The 6,515-nt window shown below is 45.6% G+C and overlaps 2 non-coding genes across 2 annotated transcripts; one reads left to right on the top strand and one right to left on the bottom strand.

Moving 5' to 3' along the window:
- The first annotated feature begins 2,489 nt into the window (after window positions 1-2,489).
- LOC119815913 lies at window positions 2,490-2,591 on the top strand. The gene has a single exon (XR_005285591.1). It is a non-coding gene; the product is annotated as a U6 spliceosomal RNA (small nuclear RNA).
- A 3,530-nt stretch (window positions 2,592-6,121) lies between these two features.
- LOC119815914 lies at window positions 6,122-6,224 on the bottom strand. The gene has a single exon (XR_005285592.1). It is a non-coding gene; the product is annotated as a U6 spliceosomal RNA (small nuclear RNA).
- Window positions 6,225-6,515: the final 291 nt, after the last annotated feature.

Below are 6,515 nucleotides of genomic sequence, written 5' to 3' on the forward strand. Positions count from 1 at the left end.
CCTTTACCTAACTTGCGTTGTCTATGCCGTTGATGCTGTGTCTTCTCACCGCCTCCCTCGAGGGAGCTGTTAGGACCCAGCAACAGTCACGGTGTTTATCACGGCAACAGAAAGCAAACTAAGACACAGGCAAGTGGGAGCAAATAAGAGCAAACACAGCATCTTATGAACAGCAACATATGAAATGCTGTAATGAATTCCATTATTTTCATCTCATTTGTCGTTGACTACTGTAATTATTTAGTGAGCGACCACAGCAATCCTCAGAAGGTCTTGTAAGCACTCCCACAGTGCTACTTCAGAAGTTGTGAATTAGTCAATGGCTTTCTTGAAATGTCTAAGTGTCTTCATCAAATTTAAAAGACACTTTTGCTATACATAGCAATCTTGGTTGGAAGTTATGTTCAGGGCTTTGCTTCCTGATCTGCTGAGATGTCCACCAACCACCTCCAGCTCCTACTGCCATGACTTCCCTGCCATAGACTGGTTCCTCAAATTGTGTGTATGTGTGGTGTATGCACACGTGTGTATGGTGTGCACATCCATGCACGTGGGCGTTGAAGCTAGAGAGCATCGGGTGTCTCACTCTTAGCCACTGTGCAATCTCCTCAGTCCTTAAGCTGCTTCCTAGTAAGTATTTGGTCACAGAGATGAGAAATGTACCTAACACAAAATACTGGTGCCAAGAAGGTTCTTGTGAGAAACCTGCCCGTATTAGCTGCAGCCCTTTGGACAAGACTGTGGGAGAATGGGAGTTTGGAGTTGCAGGCTAGAAAAGCCCTAGAACGCCATACACAGACTTAACTGGGCTTTTCTGGTGGGAGTTCAGAAGGCCACCATGCTGATGGGGATGCACAGTGAAACCAGGCTTACCGGGTTTCAGGGAGGCACAAAGGTTGTAAAGGGAACTGGAGTACGGTCACTGTGACATTCTGGCCATGCATGTATGTTCTCTCCATGATCTAAAGAACTTAGTGTGACATTCTGACCATGTGTGTATGTTCTCTGTGTCCTAAAGAACTGAGTGTGACATTCTGACCATGCGTGTATGATCTGTGTCCTAAAGAACCGAGTGTGACATTCTGACCATGTGTTTATGTTCTGTGTCCTAAAGAACTGAGTGTGACATTCTGACCATGCGTGTATGTTCTCTCTGTGTCCTAAAGAACTGAGTGTGACATTCTGACCATGCATGTATGTCTCTGTGTCCTAAAGAACCGAGTGTGACATTCTGACCATGCGTGTATGTTCTGTGTCCTAAAGAACTGAGTGTGACATTCTGACCATGCGTGTATGTTCTCTCTGTGTCCTAAAGAACCGAGTGTGACATTCTGACCATGTATGTTCTCTGTGTCCTAAAGAACTGAGTGTGACATTCTGACCATGCGTGTATGTTCTCTCTGTGTCCTAAAGAACCGAGTGTGACATTCTGACCATGTGTGTATGTTCTCTGTGTCCTAAAGAACTGAGTGTGACATTCTGACCATGCGTGTATGTTCTCTCTGTGTCCTAAAGAACTGAGTGAGGCTGAATTGAACCGTGATGGACAGATCTGCTTGGTAGGAGAAATTTCAAGGCATCCAGGCTGTGGCATGGCTATCGCTCACTATCTTCAGCTAGGTTTCAAACGAGAGTGAGCAGAAAGTAGGTAAGATGTGACAAATATACAGATTTTTTCAGGAGAGGAACGTGAACACAAAGTCACAGACATAGGAGACAAGGCAGATGCGTGCAGAGCCGCTGTGGCTGTTGACAGAGACGGGTGCAGCTAAGGACAAGCCAGAAACTTTGTTCTGGGACAAGAGAATGATGCCGCGAGGGCAAGACCCCATTCCCAGGAATAAAACCGAAAACCCTCTTGAAAAACATTTATTTCAAAGGAGAGCTCCTAAACAGAGTGTCTCAAAGGCCTCATGCTCAAAAAATTCTCTTAGGGAAGTGTTTTTCCAGGCTCGGCCACCCCGGGTCAGGCTACATTCTGAACCAGCAGTGGAAGGTTTCATCATTCATATGGTACTGGTTTTGGGGTCATGCAAGTCAGAAGACTTAGAGGGTCATGGGGATTTGTAGCAAGCTTTCAGAAGCTTTTAAGGACAGGCACCGTGTACCCGAGTTGCATTCTCAGCATGCAGCCTGGTTGAGCTGTTCACAAACTGCAAACTGAAGGTTGAGTTATAACAGATACCCCAGGCTATTAGAAGCGCTAAGAATATGGATATCTGCCAAGCAGCTCTACAGACACATGGTGGAGCCAGCCAAGAAAGAGGTCTCACATGCCACAGGAGGCGGGGTCACAGGGACAAGGCCACAGAGCCCACTGAAACTCAGCAGACAGCACCAGGAGCCTCAGATGTTGGGCCTGGAGTTGTCAGATTCGGTCGCCTGGCTCTGTTGGCCACGCCCTGGTCTGATCCTTCCTCACAGTCCTTTTTAGAAGGGCAATACTTACTCTGTACCATTTTACACTACAAATAAGTTACTGAGAACTTGTTTTTTCCAGGGACTCAGGTAAAGACTGCCTTGATACAGAGAAGATCAGCATAGCCCTGAGCAAGGATGACTCACAAATTTGTGAAGTTCATACTTTGCTTTCTCTGTCTCCTGTGCATCCTTAACACTCAGGGATTAACCAGTGTCATCAAACAGAAGCTGAAGGATAATGACATCACTCAGCTCAAGAAGAATGCAGACACCCTGTGGAACATTCAAAAGTACCTAAAAGACCTGTGACTGCCAAGTCCTAGGCTAGAGAAATCCCGAATCTACAGTGTGATAGCCATGAACCTGCAATCTTCAGCTTTGTTCATGGGTCAGTCTGCTTCTCCTCTGATGTGATATGCACTCACAGACCAAAGCCCAGGCCCGTTTGATGCTTACAGTATGAGCTCTTGAAGAAATAAGGGCAGCTACTGCAATGTGAAGAAGGGAGAAAGGAGAAAAGGAGGAAGAGAAAAAAAGAGACGAGACTACCTTGAATCTTAGTATCTGCAGATCTCTGAAGAGTTGGAATTCTAAGACTATGGAGATTTTTTGAAGTTGATTTGGCATTATGATATGGCTATGTGCGTACAGGAACCATGGGCAGAATGTTATGGTTTAGTGTTAATCTCTCCAACACTTGTTTCCTAGCAGGTGGTGGTGGGGTTTTCGAAGCTTGCAGAAGTAGGCAGGGCCGAGCTGGAGGAAGCAGGCCTTTGGAGTAGGCCGCCGGGGTAGGGACTTGGCTATCACTTTCTGCTCCTGGCTGTTTCCTGATCCAGATAGTCCTCAAACTGGACAATACTCTCAAACCATCGGATAAAAATAAGTCAATCCCTGAAAACAAACAAAATACTCAAGGGGGGGGGGGAATCATTTCACACTTTCCTGGCTCTAACAGTTTGGGTGAAGAAGGCTCACAATATGTGCAAAGGGGTCAAGACCATGATAGATGCCCACAGAAACAGCTGACCTGAGCTAGCAGGAGCTCATGGACTCGAGACTGATAGTGGGGGAGTCTGCACAGGCCCAAACTAGGCCCTCTGAATGTGGGGGACAGTTGTGAGGCTGTGGGGCAGTCTGTGGGGCCACAGCCAGTGGGACCAGGATTTATCCCTAGTGCTTGAACTGACTTTTTGGAGCCCATTCTCTTTGGAGGGAGGGCTCAGCCTAGATACAGGGGGGAGGGCTTTGGTCCCGCCTCAAAGTGATATGTCAGACTTTGTTGACTCCCTATAGGAAGCTTTACCCTCTCTGAGGAGTGGATTGGGGATGGGGAAGGGGAGGGGAGGGGAGAGAGTGAGAACTGGGATAGGTATGTAAAATGAGAAAATATTGTTTAAAAAATAAAAATAAATTTTTAAAAAATTCTGACAATATTCTGATGCGTCACATGCCTACAATGTATTGGTGTCTTTTTACTTGGATCATTTAACGCTGTTCCAACTGAAATGTGCCATGGCTGGGTTCTTCTCCAGCCATGTCTATTTAGGATTTTAAATGACTCTCCTCCTTGTCCTCGCATCTCTCTGTTTAGATTTGGAAAGTTTTCTACTATAATTTCATGCATAGATTTCTGTGCTTTAGTTTTCTCAGCTCCTCTTCTCAGGCAGTGGCTCCTTAGGGCTGTTGTATCCCTTAGTTGTGTCCCTTGGTTCCTGGAAGTTGTGGTCACCTTGTCCTCATTTTTCTGTGGCTGTGACAAACACCATGAACAAAAGCAACCAGGGAGGAAAGAGTTCATTTGGTTTGACTAAGACATTCAGGTCACATTCTACCTTGGGTGTGGGGCGGGAGGGCTCAGTGAAGGAACCAAAGCAGAAGTCAAGCATGGAAGGATGCTGCTTCAAGGCTCATTCTAAAGCTTTTGTTCTTTTCTAAAGCTGAGATTATATCATTTCCCCTGATGTGGGGTTCCCCTTTGTATTCTGTGAATACCATTGGTTAATAAAGAAGTGCTTTGGGCCTATAGCACGCAGAGTAGGGCAAGGTGGTAATTCCAAGCAGACAGAGGAGAGAGTAGGCAGAGTCAAAGAGAAGCCATGGAGCTGCCGGAGGAGAGAGATGCCAGCTGCCACCCGGAACCTTACTGGTAAACCATGAGCCTCGTGGTAAAATACAGAATAATAGAAATGAGCTAATTTAAGGTATAAGAGTTAGCCAATGAGAAGCATAAGCTAATAGGCCAAGCAGTGTTGTAATAATAACAGTTTCTGTATAGTTATTTCGGGTCTGGGTGGCACAGAATGAACAAGCAACCTCTGCCTACATTCCCCCTTAGCTTTCCTTCCTCCAACCCCTTGCATGTACACCCCACCCCCCAAATTCATGGTCTCTTTTTCTTTGTTGTTGTTGTTGGTGGTGGTGGCACGTGTGTTCCTAAGTATGTAAGTACAACTTGCTCAGCCTGTATAATGTTACTTGTATGTATGTTTCCAGGGTTGACCATTTGGCACTGAATAACCAATCTGGGTGCTCTTCCCTGGGGAAGCCTGTTTCTCCCCGTCTCGGCACGCGCCAGTTGTCTGTGGTGCCCTTCCTTACACAGGAGCTTTGTGGGCAGCCATGCTGCTTTGGTGACTTCTGTCTCTAATGCTTCTGTGTAGCAATCTGAACACGCACTGGTCTGGACACTTCCTGGTTGTATTTCAGTATCTTCTCAGTAAGCAACACGTTTTTGAGGATCCACTCGCAGAAGAGAAAATTAACCATGACAACAGCAACAAAAATAACCAGAGTAAGACGCAGAAATATGCTTAAACCCACTCAAAGTCCACTTACATGCCACATTGATTAGAGGGCAGAAACAGCAACAGGATGTACGCTATCAAGGTAAAAAAGTACTTTGAGTAAATACTGAAATAAAAAAATGAATAAAATTAAGGAAGTGAGTAGGGGGAAAACAAAGAAGGGCATATAAATAAAAGGAAGAAAGGCCAGGCATGGTTACTAGGTCCTTAATCCCAGCACTCAGGAGGCAATCTCTGTAAATTCAAGGTTACACTGGCCTATACAGAAAGCTCCATGCCAATCAATCAGGGATATATTAACATAGTGAAAGCCTGTCTCAAAAAGGAAAGGGAGGTGTGAGAGAAGAATGCCCTGAAGAGAAGGGGTTAAAAGCAAAAGAACATTACCAATAATGAGAGAATTCATAACCAAAAAAATCTTTTAAATGTAATTAAAACCCAAGGTCCTGATGAGGAGCAAAAGGAGGGAGATCATGAGCAAGGAAGTCAGGACCGTGAGGAGTGTGTTTACCCATTGAGATGGTGGGACAGATCTAACGGGAGACCACCAAGTCCAGTTGGAATGGGACTGATGGAACAGGGGACCAAACCGGACTCTCTGAATGTGGCTGACGGTGGAGGAGGACTGAGAAACCAAGGACAACGGCAATGAACATGAACTCTACAGCATGGACAGGCTCACTGTGAGCCTTGTCAGTTTGGTTGCTCACCTTCCTGGACTTAGGGGGAGCTGGGAGGACCTTGGACTTAACATAGTGAAGGGAACCCTGATGGCTCTTTGTCTTGGAGAGGGGTGGAGTGGGGGTATGGGTGGAAGGGAGGGGAGGGAAGGGGGAGGAGGAGGGGAGGAGATGGAAATCTTTAATAAAAAAATGAGAAAAAAAAGAAACAAAAAAAAAAAAGAAAAGGAAAAAAAATGTAATTAAAACCTTGTACAGAGGCCATGCTAAACTTCTCTGTATCACTCCAATTTTAATTTATGTGCTGCAGAAGCAAGGTTTTGCAGTGGCATTTTAAAAAAAGGATTTATTTATTATGTATACCATGGTCTGCCTGCATGTATGTCTGCATGCCAGAAGAGGGCACCGGATCTCATTATAGATGGTTGTGAGCCACCATGCGGTTTGCTGGGAATTGAATTTAGGCCCTCTGGAAGAGCAACCAGTGCTCTTAACCTACGAGCCATCTCTTCAGCCCCTTGCAATGGTATTGAGGACTGTGGACTCACAGTTGAGAAAGAGGGATATAGAAAGCTTCTATGACAACACATACTCTCACCCCATCCCC

Source organism: Arvicola amphibius, chromosome 5, assembly GCF_903992535.2.
Source record: "Arvicola amphibius chromosome 5, mArvAmp1.2, whole genome shotgun sequence".
Lineage (NCBI taxonomy): Eukaryota > Metazoa > Chordata > Mammalia > Rodentia > Cricetidae > Arvicola > Arvicola amphibius.